At 42.4% G+C, this 20,668-nt stretch overlaps 1 long non-coding RNA gene across 2 annotated transcripts; it reads left to right on the top strand.

Moving 5' to 3' along the window:
* Positions 1–215: 215 nt before the first annotated feature.
* Positions 216–15,148, top strand: LOC131420745 (uncharacterized). Of its 2 annotated transcripts, none has more exons than XR_009223654.1 (3): positions 216–320; positions 530–620; positions 15,075–15,148. It is a non-coding gene; the product is annotated as an uncharacterized LOC131420745 (long non-coding RNA). The 2 variants fall into 2 exon arrangements; XR_009223655.1 differs by lacking the exon at positions 15,075–15,148 and adding an exon at positions 959–1,232.
* The last annotated feature ends 5,520 nt before the right edge of the window (positions 15,149–20,668 follow it).

Raw genomic sequence — 20,668 nt, 5'->3', positions numbered from 1 at the left:
GAGGATGGCATCAAGGAAATCTTCCTGGAGGAGGGGCTGATTATTCCCATTCTGAGAACTGGTAGATCCTGGATGGAACTGGAGGGAAAGAGGGTTTCCAGGACTGGTCCCCGGCCCCGCTCCTCACCTCCAACAAGACCCCTGCAGCATCCCCCACCCAGGCCCTGTCTGCATCTTCTCCTTCCCTCTGGTCCCAGGAATACCGAGTCATGAATAAGATCTTGCTGCTCCAGGAGGCTGCAAAGAATTACAACCTAGAGCCCGAGGGAGCGATTTGGGGCCTCGTTCCAGGACATGGAGTTGCTCAACGAGAATGAGAGGTGAGGCTGGGCAGGAGTTGGGTGAGGGCAGGGGTGGACTCTCCCTGTTGGCCAGTCCAGAGAGCCTGTCTCCATGGTCCCCCACTCATCCCCCGGCCTTATTACATGGCGACCTCTGGGACACCCAGACTCCAGCTGCTGGGCAGGCAGTGGGGGGACACCTGAGGTGTGGTTCCTGGTAGGCTCACAGGTGCATCTCTGTCCTGTAGCTACAACCTGTCCTGCCAGCCAGATCCCTAGACCTAGTTGGCCTGCAGAATATGCAAGGCCAAGAAGAACCGGCCATCATCAAGGTCAGGGGTGAGTGAGTATCTGGGCCAGAGTGACTGACTCCTGGGGGTTCAGTAAGGCTTCGGGCTAAGCGTGGCTTTGGCGAGTCGGATAGCTGGCACTGGGATCCCAGCTCCACTATTGACCAGTCCTGCGACTGGAGTGACTCTCTTCAGCTTCCTGAGACTCTGTTTCCTGCTCTGTGAAATAGGTGATACTAAATGATCGCTCACGTGGCAGGGAAAAATGGGGTACTGGTGACTGACAGCACTGAGCACAGGGTCTGAAGCACCCAGTGCAGTGGGGACAGGGTGGGGGGCCATGATTCTGAGGGAGGCCATGCAAGATAACCCGACTCTTCTACTCAGCCCCCAGGCCCCAACCCCAAACCCCGTACCAGTGGCCGATCACAGCGCCATCCTCAGCAGCGGGGACACAGCTGGGATGCTTGCGATGCACAGGGCCAGCTCCTCCCACTTGATGGGAAGGGGAGCATTGTAAGCTGATTCCTGGGGTCCCCTGAAGCCCAAGAGAGAAGGGACGACCCCATCCCAGCTCCCTGACATCTCTACCTCAGCACCTACTCACCCATTGGGGAGGGTCAGTGGTTATTTGTTGTAAATAATAAATGACATATTTGAATATTATATTCAAGTCCTGTTCCCTTTACAGCTTGGGAGTTGTGGTGTGGTTCTGTCGCTTTCTGTAGGCATGTGAGTGAGACACAGAATCTCACATTTCTCCTTGAATCAAGAACTCTTCTGAGTCATCAACTTATTGCATGTTGGAGAAGGGAGAAGGGCCAGCACCTTTTTTGGCTAGTGACGTCACTCTCAATTCCCCCTAACTCCGAGGACAAGTTCATTTCAGTATCATTCAGGTGCTCCAGGGGCGGACACGCTCCCTGGCCCGTTCTCTTGGGATTTAAAAGTTGATGGTGCTTTCACAGGCAAAGCAACAACCACTGAAATGTGGGTGTCTTTAAAACAGCACTACCCAGGACCAGGTCGTGCCATAGGCTGGGGCTGCCTTCCTAATTCTGGAGGAAGAGGGAATGTTTTCTGCTTCTCTTGTTGAGGTTTCTTTTGACCAAATTTTAGGAACTTGTAGTTTTCTAGTTCAATCTCTGGAATTGCATCAGCTTTAAGTGGGGAAAACAATGTAAAAAGATCAAAACATGCAAGTGGAGAGGACAAGGCCCGAAAAGGTGATTTGCAAATGGACTAAAGGCAGACAGGACTTTCCCTCCTGAGACCTCTCTAGTGCCTCCATGTTCACTACTGACCTAGAATTGAATCCTGCTGGGATCCTTGTCCAGGACTCTGAATTCTGTTTCCTGCTGTTTTGTATCCAATGGGAAAGATTTGTGATGCAGCTTTAAGGCTACCACTGGGCCTCATTCCATAAACACGACCGCTCTCTGTGAACCAGGATTTCCAGCACCTCTGCCTTCCTTATGCCATTCACTTTAGGGCAGAAATTCCCTAGAAGGCCCCCAGCCTCCTCCCTGGCTTGGCCTGATGGATCCCGGGTGAGCTCTACTTTCCCAGGAAAAGGGACCATAATCCTGACCAGTGAGTGACCCCACACTGTCCCTTGCTGTCCAAGGTGACTTCTGAGGCGTGTCATTCTGAGGTCCATGGTCTTGGACAGTCCTCCAGTTTACACACTCAGTGTTGATGTTGCCAACTTGTCCAAATGGGGAAATTGGGCCCAAGACATTAAAGTGTGTCACCCCTGGGTGGTTGTGTTTTTTTCCCCAGTCTTGTGCTGTGGTTACATTACAACCACCTGATGGGGTGTGAACCTTGTTTGGAGCTTTGAAAGATGAGGCATGACAGGGGTGTGGGGTCGTCCAGCAGGAAATGCCACGGAACTGATGATCCATGGTCGTGCATGAACACAGCCTTAGCAATTAAAATACTGAAATGCTTCCCATCTGGTGGTGAATAGACACTGCTCTGAGCTCACACCGAGAACCCACCCCACGACCAGGAGCTTTCAAAGGGTTACCAAGTGGCGTTTTGAATCTCATCCCTTGGAAACACCCTGTAAGACAAGGGCCAGATAAATCACTTGGCACTTGTGAGTTATCGCCTTCTATCTGATGGCTGCAAGTGTCACCCAGACACACAGGCTGGACTCTGCCAGGGAAGCCTTCTCAGGACAGCTAGAAAGCTGAGGATGAATCCTGGTTCCCAGCATCCCAGGCCCTTCCTGACATGGCACAGCCACCCAGGAAACTGGTTTGGTAATGGAAAGACTGGGAAGGCGATACTTTGCCTCCAAAGAGAAAGAGAAGTGCCAATAGCGAAAGCTTGATCCTTCAAATACTCAATTAAATCTCAACAAGCAGTGAGTTCTTGTCAGATTACTGATGCCGAAATGGTCTCTTTTGATAGTAGTATGATCCCCCAGCTGCCATGTCCATCTTCATGAATCAAATTTCCAACACATATGGATCTAAAAAACTGAGTGAAATCTGGTATTTCCTTAGATGCAACTCTGAAGTAGCATGCAAGAAGGAACACAAAAATGGAGACCAAAAGTAAATATCTAATTTGAGAACATAGACATCGAGGTGCTTTTGAAATAATACTTTGGAATCTATTGGAATATTACACAAAAAGAATAATCCACTTTAAGTAGGTTTTACTGTGACTGTGAGGGGAATAACTGAATCATCTCATGACGTTGATAACTCGCTGCTGACTTGAAAGTACAAATAAATAACATACATAGTAAAGGAAAATGAGAGAACAGCATGAAAAAGGAAGATCTTTCACTCCTCACCTGAAACTCAACCTCTCACCTCAGAAAGAAACCACTGTCTATATTTTCTGTCATGCAGCAGAGTTTAATAAAAGAAACGTATTGTTATATTTCAAAGTTTCAAGAGCTCAAAGCACAAAAACATTAGGGACGCTGCCAAGAGACCTCACTGAGGTGCCTGCTCCATTTCATCTGCAGTCAAGACGGCCTTCTTGGCCCCTCACTTTCTCTGCCTCACTAGCAAGTCTGTCCACCATCAGTGCTATCACCAGTCTCTCTCCTGTGCTCTTCACTGCCCTTTCCTCCTTCCTGATACCTTCCTCAGTTGCCAGAAATTGTTGGCAGTGGAACTGTGGAATGCCCAGATCAGCTCCTGGAATCATCTCTGCCAAATCTGAAGACCGGCAGGAGTGGGCATGGGACCTGAAGTGCAGACCACCTGCGAGCACACCTGGCAGGGATTCACCTGTGTGACTAGGTGCAAGTTTTTCCAACGCTTTGGCAAACTTGAAAGGATTTACTAATTGTCCTGCACTGCTGCAGGCCTGGAGTCCTTGTGGTCTCTCGGGCCAGCAGACCTGGTGGGGCTGGTCCAACGTGTCCTCCCAGAGACCCTTCATTGCCAGGATGGGTTGGAATTCTAGTAACCGGCCTCTTGAATATGTCACTAGACATCCTCAAAGGGATGGAGATGTTTAAACCAGGCTTTGGTTTGGACTGGTTCCCCCAGTTATGCTGCTTCCTCTGTGAAGACGTGGCTATCATCCTTCTTTTCCTCTTACCCTACAAAAATAAATTATGAAATTGGGTCAAATGATAAAGGAAGCCTGCCTTTTTAGGACAATTATCCTGGCTGTTTTGTACTTCCACCCTCCCTCTATCCTCTGGGGATCTGACCTGTGTCCTGGGATGTCATCAGGCAAATTTGCATCAAGAACAGAAAGCTCAAGGTCAAAACTCAAGGCTACTCCAGATCATTTCTCCCCCTCCATCCTGTTAACACACCCTCCTTATTTAAGTGTTTTCTATTCTTTTCTTGTCCTTGTCACTCTCAACCTCATAAGTCCTGGCATTCCCTCTCAGGACAGTCGGTCCCCAGTCCTTTACTAGTTCCCAAATCCTAACATTTCTGTGTTTTCTGACTACTCATTTGCTTAGTCCATTGACCACTTGGTGTTCATAGAAGTTAAATCAATAGTGACATTATCAACCACCCCTTTGTTAATGACTTACTCCCATATCCCAGATGTTCACATAATCCAAATGCTTATGTTCAAAAGTAAATAATTCAGAAAACATATTCACCCACGACAAATTCCTGATCTCTAATATCTTTTTTTATTGATGTTTTAATGGTTTATAACATTGTGAAATTTTTGGGTTGTACATTTTTGTTTGTCCATCACCATATATATGACTCCCTTCACCCCTTGTGCCCACTCCCCACCCCCACTGCCCCTGATAACCACAGTCCAGTTTTCTCTGTCCATGTGTTGGTTTATATTCCACATATGAGTGAGATCACACAGTGTTTTTCTTTCTCTTTCTGGTTTATTTCACTTAACATAATGCGCTCCAGGCCCATCCATGTTGTTGCAAATGGGACGATTTTCTCTTTTTTTATGGCTGAGTGGTATTCCATTGTATATATATACCACATTTTCCTAATCCATTCGTCAGTCGAGGGACACTTAGGTTGCTTCCACTTCTTGGCTATGGTGAATAATGCTGCAATGAACATAGGGGTGCATAAGCCTCTTTGGATTGTTGATTTCAGGTTCGTTGGATAGATTCCCAGTAGTGGGATGGCTGGATCATAGGGCATCTCTATTTTTAATTCTTTGAGGAATCTCCATACCGTGTTCCATAGAGGCTGCACCAATTTGCATTCCCACCAGCTGTGTGTGAGGGTTCCTCCACATCCTCTCCAACATTTGTTGTTTTTTGTCTTGGTGATTATAGCCATTCTAACAGGTGTGAGGTGGTATCTTAGTGTTGTTTTGATTTGCATTTCCCTGATGATTAGTGATGTTGAACATCTTTTCATGTGCCTATTGGCCATCTGTATATCTTCCTTGGAGAAGTGTCTCTTCATTTCCTCTGCCCATTTTTTGATCGGGTTGTTTTTTTGTTGTTCAGTTGTGTGAGTTCTTTATATATTATGGAGATCAACCCCTTGTCAGATGTATGTTTTGCAAATATTCTCTCCCAGCTGGTTGGTTGTCTGTTCATCTTGATTCTGGTTTCATTAGTCTTATAAAACCTCTTTAATCTGATAAAGTCCCACTTGTTTATTTTTTCTTTAGTTTCCCTAGTCTGGGTAGGCATGTCATCCGAAAAGATTCCTTTAAAACCAATGTCAAATAGTGTGTTGCCTATATTTTCTTCTATGAGTTTTATAGTTTCAGGTCTCACCTTCAGGTCTTTGATCCATTTTGAGTTAATTTTTGTGAATGGCGATAGCACATGGTCCACTTTCATTCTTTTGCATGTGGCTGTCCAGTTTTCCCAACACCATTTATTGAAGAGACTTTCCTTTCTCCATTGCATGTTCTTAGCACCTTTGTCGAAAATTAGCTGTCCGTATATGTGTGGTTTTATTTCTGGGCTTTCAATTCTGTTCCATTGCTGATCTCTAATATTTTTATTCAAACACTCATACAGTAGATACCTGTGCCTCATGATCAGAAGTAATGCTAGATCACCGATCCTCACCTTAATTTCCTCCTACATCTATCAATCCTGAATTCCATGGACTATGATCTCAATAATTTCCTTGGAATAATAAAAAATTCATTACCACTCATTTATGTTGTAAACCTCCAAACCCAGACGATCCCGATTATCTGCCATGCCGCAGCTACTGCTGGTCTTATAACAAGCTGAAGAAAAAGCATGAAACATGATCTTTTGGTACCACTGTAAATACAAAACCATCTGCATCAACTGGGAAGCATCCATAATGCCTGGAAATTTTGTTCTCTTGTTTTGTGTTGGCTCAATAAAAAGAAGACAAATCAATTTGAAAAATGGGTAAGGGACCAGAGTAGACTTTTTCTAATGAAGACATACAAGTGGCCAACAGGTGTATGAAAAGGTGTTCAGCATCACTAATCATCAGGGAATGCAAATCAAAACCACAATGAGCTATCACTTCACACCTGTTAAGATGGCCATTATCAAAAAAACTAAAGATGGCAAATGTTGGTGAGGATGTGGAGAAAAGGAACCCTTGTGGGAATGTAAACTAGTACAACCATTATGGAAAACAGTATGGAGCTTACTCCAAAAATGAAAACTAGCATATGATCCAGCAATCCCACTTCTGGTATATGCCCACAGGATTGAACTCAGGGTCTCAAAGAAATACCTGCACTCTAATGTTCATTGTAGCTAATTCACGATAGCCAAGATATGGAAGTAACCTAAATGTCACTGATGGATGAATGGATAAAGAAATGCAATATTAGTCAACCTTGAAAAAAGAAGGAGTTCCTGCCATTTTTGACAACATGGATGGACCTAGAAGACATTATGCTAAGCGAAATAAGGCAGACAGAGAAAGGCAAATACTCACTTATATGTGGAATCTTAAATAGTCAAACTCATACAAGCAGAGGTTAGAATGGTGGTTACCAGGGGTTGAGGGGATGGAGAAATGGGGAGCTGATGGTCAAAGGATACAGAGTTTCAGTAATCAAGATAAATAAGTTCTGGAGATCTAGGATATGGCATAGTGCTTACAGCTAACAAGACTGTCTTGCATTCATCACATTTGCTAATAGTGTAGATATTAAGAGTTCTTACCACAGAATAATAGTAATAAAGGAGGTGAGAGAAAACTTTGGGAGGTGATGGATATGTTTGTGGCCTTGATGGTGGTGACAGTCTCAAGGGTGTACGCTTATGTTCAAATTCATCAAGCTGTGTATGGAAAAGTATGACATCATCATTGATTCTTCTGCACCTTGAAATATGCCATGTCCTCATCATAAGAGAAAAAAATTTGTAACTATGTATGGGGACAGATGTTAACTGGACTTATTGTGGTGATCATTTCAACATTTATACAAACATTGAATCATTATGTTGTACCGCTGAAACTAATTTAATGTTGTATGTTAACATTACCTCAATAAAAAGAAAAGCACACAACAGAAAAAACCATTTGAATATTGTAAATGAGTTCAGTGAATCCATGAAACTGCCCCATTCCCATATGAGAGTTACAGCAAGCAGTGAGGATGAAGTAAGATGGAAGAAAGTTGTACAAAACAGTATTCAAATTAAAATCATTTAAGTTGATATCAGCTCCTTGTCGCAAAGTTCTGTGAGCACCGATCTTCTTTCACATTTTTCCTGGAAAAGCATACCTTCAGATCCAACCCATAATAGTTTCCTCATTTGCTCTAATAAGAAAATTTTAACTTAATAAATAAAACCAAAAGCATCCCTTATGTATGAATAAAGTTAGTGAACTTTACAGAGAAAAGAGCATATTTGCACAGTCTCAATAAAGGAAACAGAAGAGCGGAATGATGATGAAGTCTCATTCAAGCTTATCTTTGAAAGCCAGTAAAACCAGGTTATCTTTTCAAGAATGTGTGTAAAGCTGTCAACCTTGGAAAATAGAAATAGTGGCCGCCTCTGCAGCAAAGGGCAGGCTTGCTTACTGCCCAGTATAATAAAAATAACACCCCTCCCCAGGCAAAGGTCAGCAGGCTTCCTGCCTGTTATCAAAGATTTGAGTTCCTTAAGCTCTGAGTTCTTGCAACCCTCTGCATGTCTCCTGGCCCACTGTGTATCATCCTGTAGGAAGTGGGATTTAGTGAACCAGTGCAAATGTTGATACTCTGGCCACTGCCATTGCTGTGTCATTAAGTCCTGTGTCTCTGACCCATGGGTCTCCTGTCTTTTGCCAGCATCTGTAAGACCATTGTAGGCTAACTTATTGGCTTGCAGGTAAGGTAAAATATCAGACCATTCACAGTTCCTGACAAGCCCTTAAAGTAACTAGTAGTCCTAGGAACAGAGAGTTACCCAGAAAAATATGCATGGATGGTCTTCATAGAAGACTTCATGCAACCAAAACTTTAATATGTCTCTCTGACCTCTTTTATTTCTACCTCAATTAGAAGGAGAGGCACCAAGCTTTATAGACCTAGGGTTTGTGCAAGCCACCTGGAGACCCAGTGACCAGAAACTTCCCATGGGGAGCAAAGACAGATGGGTATATTTCCAAAATAGACCCATATGCCTCCCGATCATCCAAAAGACAGTACATTATCTTAATTTATGATGATTTGATTCATTAAAATCTTGTGATGGGCCAAAGATACACTTCTAAGAGAAATGAGGCACATGGCAGTTGTAAGCAGATTAACACATTTGGTGAATATCAAACTCTGAACTAACTTTAGTGTTCTAATCAATCAAAAGGTACAACAAATTTAATTAGGTAGATTAAGTGATATTTAATGGTATGCCTGATTATTACTCTGCAATAATGAACAAGCAGCTTATGTAAATAACTACAATTGGTCTTTAAAATATGATAGTCAAGACTGTTTGAGATAAGCTGGAGAGAAGGAAGGGGAGAAATAGATAAAAGCTAGCTGCTCTGACGCCACTCTCAAGACCCCTGGATCTACATGTAACCCAGGAGATCGAGGCAGATGGCTGTGTGCCTAGATCCTCCTGCACTGTGGTTCTCAGGGATGTCACAGGGCTGAAGCAGCTTCCTGAATCGTGTTTACATGTCCATGTGTACAATACCTTTGACCATGGGGATGAACCACCATTCAATCATCCCTTATACCCCTCTAATTAAAAATTAGATTTCAGAATCATTGTACCATTACATGATAATTTAATCCTCAAACCTGTAGGATGGCGAGCTAAAAGAAAATCAAATTTCAATGGCTTCTTTTCTTTGAAGGACCAAGATGTTCTTTCACACTTAGAATCTGGATTAGAGGATAAATCCATTAAGTCAATAGAAAGAAGAAATGGACAGAGGGATATTTCATTCATATATACACAGTTTGCACTGTGGCAAAAATAGAGTTATATTTTAAAAAATTAGAATTTTTTGAAATTTTATAGATATTACAGACTTTGTTCTGCTTATACTCCCTTTGGTTTACCAAATCAAACTCACTCTTTAATGGGCATTTCTAGCATTGAGTGCTAATAACAGCAGCTTTTTTAAATTCTTATTTTTCCCAGGTCAAAGACCAAGGGAAGAGGTCGTCAAGAGGTCAAATCTAATCTACCTATGGATGTGGCAGCCTTAACTATGGATGTTCAAACCAAACATTGCCAGCAGAACCACATCTCTTCACCCATAGGTGAGTTTTTACTAGTAATCACAGAGACTTGAGGATATCAAAGGAAATTCTTTATTAAGAACCAAAGTTATAGATTCCTATCTTGGGTTCATTACTTTGAATTTTTGACCCAAATCATATGCATTTATTGGACCATGTTCAATTCTATGATCTTTAGAAGATGCAGCCTACAGCTGAAGAGAGACAGATACGACACCAATATCTTACCCTCTCTGAAGACCAACTGAGAGCCCCTGGAGTCAGAAGTTTTCAAGACAAGAAAAAGTCATTCTTCTTCTGAACAGAGAGAGTAGAGGCTATTCAAACATTCAACTTTAAATTGTTAACATGACTTGTTAGATTGTGATGGAGCAAGCCTCATACCTTCTAAGTTTCATGATTTTTCTCCAGAATACTGAGAGGGATGACCTTAAAGTCCAGTTTCCCCATAAACGTCTTTATTCAGTGATAAAATTAAATTCCCTATAAAATAATTCCCATAGGGCTGGCCCCGTGGCTTAGTGGTTAAGTGTTCTGCTACTGGTGGCCCGGGTTCAGATCCGACATGCACTAACACGCCGCTTCTCCGGCCATGCTGAGGCCACATCCCACATACAGCAACTAGAAGGATGTGCACCTATGATGTACAACTATTTACTGGGGCTTTGGGGGAAAAAAAGAAGAAGGATTGGCAACAGATGTTAACTCAGAGCCGGTCTGCCTAGGCAAAAAGAGGAGTATTGGCATGGATGTTATCTCAGGGCTGATCTTCCTCACACACACACAAAAATAATAATAATAATAATAATAATAATAATAATAATAATAATACCCATAAAATTGTTAAAAATATAGTCTCTGACCAAGAGGAAACAAGGAAAATTGAGCAGTTGAATAGCAGTGTAATAAACTCCATACAAGGATCTTACTGCAGCATTATGTATAATTGTGAAACTGGACATAATCCCATCTCTATCAAAGAAGAGATAAACAGATCATGGTATTCCTGTTCTTTGGAGTACCTCTAAAACTTCTAAAAAGCTAAGTTAGTGTGGCAAGCACTGATAAGGAGAGACAGCTATGATATATGGTTTGGGAAACAGCAAATTGCAAAATGATGTAGTTATGTCATTTATGTTAAAAAAAACTTTATGTGTATTTATAAATTCATAGGAAATGTCCAGAACAATAAGCTGCAACCTCTTAACTATAGTTCCTTCTGAGTAGGGGAGTGAGTTTGCAGGGAAAGGGATGGATGGGGGAGGTTTCACTTTACTCTACATAGATCTGGGTAATTTGACTTTTTTTATAGTATGTAATTCTTTCATAATTAGAAAAATGAGTGATGTGACCATTTGGTGCAGGACAACAGTATTATGTTCTCCAGTCTCTGTACTGTATGTTACTGCACAGCGCAGAATGCAGAAGAAAGCCCAGAGGAGCAATGAAGACAAAGAAGACATGACACCTGCAAAAAGTCAGTGAAGTATTTCTACATAACCAACCTTCCAGGTGAGTGTCGGTCAGTATCTTCTACTGCTCCAGCTCTCGCAATAAACCTAGAACCTGCCCAGGGTAAGCTGGAGGACCACACCTGACTAGTCCACTCCCTGCATGGGGCCGGTTTGTGCAGGGTGACTGCCATCAAGCAGGAAAATGGACTCAGGATGGGGCATGTGCCTTTGGAGGGGATGGCAGAGAGGCACAAATTGGAACGCCAGCTAAGTGCACACACCTGAGAGGCGGAGTTCCAAGTGGAGACTCAAAATGTACCAAGAAACTGTGTGAAGTGAAGGAAGCTACTCGACCTCTCTGAGCCTCAGTGTCCCCCCCTGTAAAATGGGGATCACAGGCCTACTTCACAGAGCTGTTGAGGAAGATACATAAAAGTGCCTGTGACAGTCAGTGTCACATTATTAACAAAGTCGTCTCCGACTTCAGAAAATCAATGAAAAGAATAATGTTGATGAGACCAAAGACGAGATGCCCAGCTTCGTTAGCAGCCCCAGCAGCATGAGAATGAGAGGAGCTCCGAGTAAGCAGGGTTCTTCACAGCTCCACTGGAGACGATGAACATGGGTTACACCACGATAAGGGGCTGTTGTACAGTGACACGTGTAGTGAGAGTGGGTCCCTAAAGACACTGTGAAATAGAGTTACACACAGTGGCTCCTAGGAAACAACTACAAAGCAATGAACGCAGCAGATAGGAGTGAGAATGGGGCAAGCAGAGGAGGGTCAGAGCTACAAAATCTGACGGAAGACACTGAACCAAGACGAGTGCCCAGCTCTGTCAACAGCTGCTGTGGTTGCACCAGGAGATCAAACATTTGAGACAGCTATTGTGGGGACTGCTGGGAGCACAGTTGTCACTGCGGCCACACTTCAACAGCAGTGCATCGGAGCACACACACCCGGAGACTTTCCTCTCCATTAATCCTTGTTTTAAGATGATGAATATCCTCATGTTACAATGTTTCCTTCCAACACTTGTGGACAAGTGTCATCAGAACCCCCTGAAGAGGGCACAGGCCAGAGTAGGATGGAACACTGGGGGCTGGGGGAGCGGCGCTGCACCTGACTACATGGACTATCACCTGGGCCTATTGAACACAAGAGAAGAACCCGAGGATGTGGTCTAATGAGACTTCCCTGTCTTGCCACATTCAGGGACACTACACACTTTCTCATCCTTTCTTTACAAAAATGTTAAAGAATTCTTGTGTCATTAATTTATACAGAGGCAAATTCTTGACAAAGTGACAGGGTCCAGTTTCCATGACCAGGTTTTTCAGTTGTTTTGATAATATCCCACATTCAGGAATCGGAAATGTAACCTATTGGGACATGTAATATAAACAGGGACTTTTTTTCCTGTAGGTCAACGCCCAGGTTTTTAGGGACGACATAAATCATGAAAGCTGCACAGGTTTTAATAAGACTTTTAAGTTAATTTACCAATCTCAGGAAAAGAGAATTTGGCAATTCAAGTTTTTTGTTTCTGCATTCAAACGTACAGTACAGCCAAGAGAATGAGCAGAAAAAAATTAACAGGAAGGTCTTGCTTGCATTTTATCTTTTGCAAATAAGCAGGATATTTTATGTTCTATTCCTTTCACCACTCTAATCAATTTTTAAAGAATATGGTACCTCTGACTATCCCTAGGCATGTTTATCCGGGAACCTTGTCAGAATCCAAAGCAGAGATGTTAAAGCTGACGGGTTTCAAGTGCTGTCTACCTTGAACGTCCCTCTCCCAAAGCTGGACGACTGGTCTCTTACTGAATGATCAGAGTCACCACCTGTGTCCCTGAGAGACTGGCCACTCATGCCTGAGCTGAGATTAGGTGATCAATCTAAAGGGCAAAATGCTTAAGCTATTCTCGTCTTAAGGTTGCTGTTTTGGAGGCCACTGCACTGGAATGCGTTGGTGAAAACGGCCTACTAGATACTTGCCTGGGAATTGGGTTGTTCTCCTCTGCTCTTAGCGGATCCTGGGGAAACCAATGATTAACCTCACAGATGCCTCAACTTCCACATCTGCAAAAAAAGCAAGCAACAGCCAATGTTACCACTCTGCAAAGCTCTTAAGTTGTACTTGCAAGAGCGGCCACAAGAGCGAATCTCTCTCAAAAGCTGATGAAAGGATGGCACTTTGGCTGGAGAAGGCAGAGGGCATCAGGCAAAGTGGAAAGTTTCTGGGATGTCAAACCAGTTCCCATAAGCAGTTTAGAGAAGCACCTGGCCCTGGACTTGGTAGGAGGCAGTGGAAAGACCCACAGGCACGCAGGTGGGAGGAGGAATCAAGCAATGGAGGGAGGCGGTGTGGAAGAGGCACAAGTCCGACTTCTATTTTGGACAAAACCAGTTGCACGCTGCAGGCCCTGGGCTGCCCATGCAGCTGCCACATCCTCCTAACTCCCTGGTCCCACTCCTCCCGTCACATCCCTCCGGGACTCAGCCTACATGCAGCAGGTGCAGGACCAGAGTCCTGAGTCAAGGGCGGTTTGGCCCTCGGCCAAGCGCACACCGCCCTGCTCCTCCCTCCAGGGTTAGGCACAGCCCCATGCCCACAGCCTCCTGGGATTTGTAGTCCTGCGGTCCTGCAAGCTCCCAGCTGGGAGCGGTTAAGAGACAAAAGTTCCCAGCATACACAGCTAGGGGCCCCAACTCCCACCTTGTCCCCCCGCCCCTGGTCCCCATCCCTCTGCTTCTCCACCCCACCCTCTACCCCGCCTCTTCTCTATACCATGACCACTCTCTATGCCCTGCCCACCCCCCAGAGTATGCGCAGTGTGGTTGGGCTGCATCCCTTGAGGCCGGCACTCAGGTAGGGGTGGGGCTCACCAGCCTGGCTATTGCTGAGGATGCTTGCAGCCCTCGTGGAAGCTCCCTGGCTAGTATTTGAAGGGTAAATTCTATATCTAAAATGGAAATACTGGGTGCCTGGGATTCTGGAATTTGCCTTTTCAAGGCCACCTGTCCTACCATCCCCTCCATCCCTCCAGGTTGCCATGATCCTCCCTCTGGCTCCCGTGGTCAATGTCGCTGCAGAGATCCTTCCCTTGGACCTCGCCCACCTGAAGGGCCCATACCCATCATAAAAACTCAAAGCCATGCCACTTGCCAAATTGAGCCAAAAATGGAAAGATCCAGGGGGCCACGCAAGGGCGAGGGCATTAATAGATACTTGGAAGTATTAAAATCCATCTGATGATGCCATGAGTGAACGTGTTCCACTTTAAAATAAAACACTGCTGTTATTCTGAGATATTGAGTTAGGATCTTTGTGCAAATATGCAGGATTTAAAATGTTTATTGATGTATAACATGCGTACAGAAACATATACAGAAGTCATCCATGTAAACCTCAAAGAATTTTTACAAAGTGAACACACTTGTGTGACCAAGAACTAGCACCAGCTTAAGTCAGGCGCTGACAATCCCTTTCTCCCTCCTTCCTCCCAAAAGGTAACCGATATCTTACCAGCAAACACTGTATATCGAGTTTGTCTTCTTATACGAGCGTTTTATTACAGAACAATTTAAACAATATACAAAATAAACAAAATAGCATAGTAGGCCCATCACCCAGGTTCAACAACTGCTAATTGTCTGCCAATTTTGTTTCATCCACATTCCATCCCATTCCCACCTCACTTTATTATTCTTTTAGTCCTTTGTGTGTGAGGATGTAAGATGTACGCACACTGAAAGGCACAACTCTCAACTGTACAGTTTTGGCAAATAAACATGTCCATATAACCTTCACCCCTTTAAGAATAGAATAGTTCCATCACCCCCAGAAAACTCCTTCCTGTTCCTTCCCAGGCAATTTTTTCTTTCCCCCGAGGCAACCACTGTTCTGGTTTTTTCATCATAGGTTCATCTTGGCTGAAATCATCCCACGTGTTTTGTTTTCTGTCCAGCTTGCCTCCCTCGGCACGAGGTTGATGAGACTCAACCAGCAAGTGTGTGTCAGCGTTTGCTCCTTGGCAGGGCTGAGGGCGTTCTGCTCTGTGGTTGCCCTACAGTGTGCTCGTCTTTCTCCTGGGGACGTGCAGGTCATCTCCTGTGAACATTCTTGTACAAACCCTTTTTTTTGCTGCTTAATTCCTTTATTAGCATTTAAGTGACACACCTTTGCATTTTATAGTGGTTGGTCCAGATTACAATATGCATCTTTAACATATCACAGCCTACCTAGACTTAATAGTGCACCAGTTTAACCAATGTAAAATATGGGAGCCTTGCTACAGAATAGTTCCATTTACCTATGTCTGTCCCTTATGTTATTGTTGTCATAAATTTTACATCTACCCATGTTATAAATCCCACAGTACAGTGTTATAATTTTTGCTTTAAATAGTCATAGGTCTTTTAAAGAAATTAAGAGAAAAAATTTAAGTATTTGGAGGGAGATGCTTTGAGGCTCTGCAAATGTACTGTTTCTTCTTTAAGTTTCACCCACAGTTTTTGTATTCATCAGTCACTCTTGCTCATGGTAATTTTTTTTTTTTTTTTGGTGAGGGAGATCAGCCCTGAGATAACATCCGTGCTAATCCTCCTCTTTTTGCTGAGGAAGACCGGCTCTGAGCTAACATCTATTGCCAATCCTTCTCCTTTATTTTTTGCCCCAAAGCCCCAGTAGATAGATGTATGTCATAGTTGCACATCCTTCTAGTTGCTGTATGTGGGACGAGGCCTCAGCATGGCCAGAGAAGTGGTGCGTCAGTGTGCGCCAGGATCCAAACCCGGGCCGCCAGTAGCGGAGTGCGCGCACTTAACCGCTAAGCTACCAGGCCGGCCCTTGCTCACAGTAATTATTACTGTGGTGTTTTAGTGGCGATTTTCTATTTCATGCTATCCAGCCACGTTTATTATTTGGAATTCTGTAAGGAAGATTCTGCTCCTCCTTCTCCCTTCCTTCTTCCTCTCTTTCTCTCTTTCTCTCATTCTTTTTTTTTCTCTTTCTTTCTTCCTTTCTTATTTAATCTATTTTATATCAGTATAGACTCATGGATATTTATTTTATTCTCTGGGTAATAATCCAATGCTACCATTATTTATTTTGTTGCTCACAATTTTCCAGCTTGAGCCATTGGGAAGTCTTTCAGATTGATTCCTTTTGACACATCATCATTTTCTGTGTTTTGTTAAAGCACTTTCCTACTTTCTGGCACTACAAGATGTTCCAGGTTCATCTTGTATTTTCCATCTCCAGCCCTAGAATTAGCCACTTCTCCAAGAAAACCTGCTTCTTTTAATTGGAGAATGATATAAACCCAGATCTGGGAGCTAGGTGTGCTCATTGATACTAGAGTGTCACTGATTCTAGACCCACTGAGCAGAGCTTGGAAATGTATGTATAAATAGAAACTCAGGTATACACATCTATCTATTGATCTATCAATCTATCTATCAATCTAACTATCTATCTGAATAGATATATTTAAAGAGATATGGATTCATACTGATACTTCCAACTCCAATCCAGCACCACAGAGTTTATTCTAGCATTCTCCTTTTGTTTATATGTAACTTCTTTTACCAACAGTGAGAAACTTAACTCCAGTTATCTACAATATATTTACTAATGTGTCAACTAGTTTCAGAATTGCTAATCCATACCCTTATGAAAAACACATTTATCACCTAGTGTACAGTGTTTGTGTCCAGTACTTTAGTTTTACAGTATCCCATCAAAGCACTGTCTTCCCAAGTTACTTAGGTCAGGACTTTTTATCCCTACCCCTTCTGTGTGGTTATGTCACATGCTTGTAATACAGTGAGATTCATTTGTCACTGCATTCCATCTGAGTTCCCCAGCATCCTGATTGATTTTTAAAATTTGCAGAGTAAAATTCACTCTTTGCGGTGTACACTTCTATGGGTTTTGACAACTTTATGGTCGTGTATCCACCTCCACAGTACCATACAGAGCTGTTTTTTCACCCCTAAAATTCTCTCATACTGTCTCTTTGTAGTCAACCACTTCCCCCACTCCATCCCTTGGCAACCACTGATCACTTTCCATCCCTGTAATTCTGCCTTTTCTAGAAAGTCATATAAATGGAATTATATACCATATAGCCTTTTGAATCTGGCTTCCTTCACTTAGAGAAATGCATCCAAGATTCATCCATCTTGTTGTGTGAATCAAGAGTTTATCCTTTTTATTGTCAAGTACTATTCTAATGTCTCGATGCACCACAGTTTCTTTCTCCATTCACCTGATGAAGGACATTCAGTTTATTTCCAGCTTTTGGCAATTATGAATAAAATGGCTATAAAGATTCACACAAAGGTTTTTGTTTAAACATGAGTTTTCAATTTGTGTCAGTAAATCTCTAGGAGTGGGATATCTGAGTCATATAATAAGTGTATGTTTAACTTTATAAGAACCTGCTCAACTGTTTTCCGAATGCAACTATCATGTTGCATTCCCAGTTCTAGTTGCTCCTAGTCCTCACCAGCACTTGGTATTTGCAATTTTATTTTTTATTTTAACCACTAATAGGTGTGTGGTATTTTATTGTGGCTTCTGCTTCCTTTATGAAAGTGAGTTCTGCTAAATATAGAATCCTGTGTTGACTTTTGGGTTTTCTTTCTGCACTTGAAAGATGTTATTTTGTTATTGATTTGTCTCTTTTGTTTTTGATAATGTATCATCCATCATTCACACTATTTCTCCCTGTATGTAATGTCTTCCCCTGTATATATCTATTTCCCTGACTGCTTTCAAGATTTCCCTTTTATCTTTGGATTTTAGCAGCTTGACTATCACGTGCCTAGGTATGGTTTTAACTGTATTTTATTTTGTGTGTTTCCTGACTTTCTTGGATCTAAAATTTAAGATTTTCCACCAAATTTTGGAAATTATGTTATTACTTATTGAGTTGCCTTTCTGCCTCATTTAATTTTTCTGTCTCTCCCCTCTCTGCTGGGGACTCAATCATCTCACAGGTTGTAAGGCTCTCTTCATTTTTCTTCAAAATTTTTACATTCTTTTCTTCAGACTGGATAATTTCTATTGCCCTGTCTTCATGTTTTTTCTACTGTTTCTAATCTAATGGTAAACTCAAAGGTATTTTTTTTATTTCATCTTCCTATTTGGTTCTCTTTTGTAATTTCCATTTCTCTGCTGAGTTTCCACATCTGTTCATTCATTATGAGAATATTTTTGTTTATCACCATGATCATCTTTATAATAGCTACTTTCTTATGCTTGTTTGCTAATTGCAACACCTTGAGGATAGCTTATACTGCCTGCTTTTGCTCATATATGGATTACAATTTCCTATTTCTTGAAATCTCATGATTTTTTAAATTGTGTACTGGAAACCATGAATGATAGTTAAAGAGCCTCTGGAGTCTATTGTATTCCTTTGAAGAGTGTTGTTGTTTTTCTAGCAGGGAGTTAACTTGGCTGGACTGAAACTCCAATCCTATCTCTTTTACAGTGAGCATAGCTGAAATCCTCATTCAGTTCTTTCATCTTCCAACTGTTTTTACACTACACCCTCTAGGGCCTACCCTGCATATGTATTGTTCAAAGATCTACTGATTTGGTGTGTGTAGGGGGGAGACTTTCATACATATTTTGAGATTTTCCTCTTTGTGGGTCCCTCTCTTCCTGAATTTCTCCCCTAACTTTCCAGCTACTCTGCCAGCCCCAAAATACATCCTCTAACGTTACAAGTAAGACTGTAGTTTCTCCCCTGTCTGGGTCATGTACAGATTTTGGAATGCTTTGAGGCAAAAGACACAACCTTGCAAATATCTCCTGGTGCAATTCCCATCATTTAAGGGAAGACTCCCTCTCAGTTCTGCTTGCTTTGGAAGAGATTTATACATACACACATATTCACATCTATTATATGTGTATTACATATATCTATATCATGTATAGAATACATGATTCTCTATAAATATATATAATATTTTATGCAGATTTTATCATTGTTATCTGTGAGAGTGTTAGTTCAACGTGCTACTCCACCATTACTGGAAGCCAGACCTCAGTTTTGTTTCTTTTTTGGATTTTATATATGTGGAATTATAAAATATATGGCCTTTTGAATATAATTTCTTTTATGCCACATTATGGTTTTGATGTTTATCCATGCTAGTGCGTGTAGCTATTGTTTGTTTATTTGTTGAAAATAATTAATTTTTTTAAATGGTCATAAAATATGCATAACATAAAATTGACCATTTTAACCATTTTTAAGTGTACAGTTCAGTGACATTCAGTACATTCACATTATTGTGTAGTTATAACCTCCAACCATCCACAGATCTATTTTCACATTACACTGAAACTTTGTGCCCATTAAGCAACAACTCCCTGTTCTCCCTCCCTCTTGCCCATGGGAACCAACATTCTCCTTTCTATTCCTATGAATTTGACTACTCTAAGTGCCTTATATGAGTGGAATCATACAGTATTTTTCCTTTTGTGGCTGGCTTTATTTCACTTAGCATAAAGTCCTTAAGGTTCACCCATGTCATAGCTTGTGTCAGAATTCCTTCCTTTTTAAGGGTGAATGGTATTCCACTGTCTGTATCCACCACATTTTTTTTGTCAACTCATCCGTTGATGGACACCTGGCTTGCTTCCAGCTTCTGGCTATTTTGAATAACACTGTTAATGACAGGGGTGTATGTATATGTCTGTATACCTCTGCATTGAGATCTTTTGGTTGTATACCTAAAAATGATATTCTGAGATTCATTTTCTCCCATGTGGGAGGGTTCCCCACACCTCCAACAAGCAATTCTTGGGATGTCAGCTGGTCGTCAGATAATTCAACTCAATTTGATGCTGTCAACCCAGAGATACATCCGATTCCACAGGTTGAGTGCTCAGTCCTATAAGACTGCACACCCACCCAACCTCACCTCAACTTCAGATGCCAGTTAGAAGCCCAGGCTGTTACCTGTACTTCTGACTGACTGGCTATAAACCAGAGGTTCCCACAACCTCCTTCTTGGGTTTGATTAATTTTCTAGAGTGGCTCACAATACTCAGAGAAACATTTACTAGATCACTAGTTTATTATAAAAGGATATAACTCAAGAACAGCCTGATAGAAGTGGCTCATAGGGAAAGGTATGTGAGAAAGGGCACAGAGCTTTTATGCCATCTCCAGGTGCACCACTCTCCAGGCACTCCTTGTCATTGGCAACCTGGAAGCTCTCTGAACCTCCTTCTATTGGGATTTTTATGGAGGATCCCACATGTAGGCATGATCAATTATTAACTCAGTGTCCAACCCCTCTCCCCTCTCTGGAGGATAAGGAGTAAAGCTAAATATTCCAAGCTTCTAATCAGGGCTTGGTCTGTCTGGTGACCAGCCCCCATCCAGGAGCCATCCAGGAGCCTACCCATAGTTGCCTCAATAGAACAAAAGATTCTCCTAGTGTTCTTATCACTTAGGAAATTACAAGTGTTTTAGGAGCTCTGTGTCAGAG

Source organism: Diceros bicornis, chromosome 24 (assembly GCF_020826845.1).
Source record: "Diceros bicornis minor isolate mBicDic1 chromosome 24, mDicBic1.mat.cur, whole genome shotgun sequence".
NCBI classification, from domain to species: Eukaryota; Metazoa; Chordata; class Mammalia; order Perissodactyla; family Rhinocerotidae; genus Diceros; species Diceros bicornis.
The sequence above is the reverse complement of the archived record's forward strand: the minus strand, read 5'-3'. Positions and strand labels throughout refer to the sequence as shown.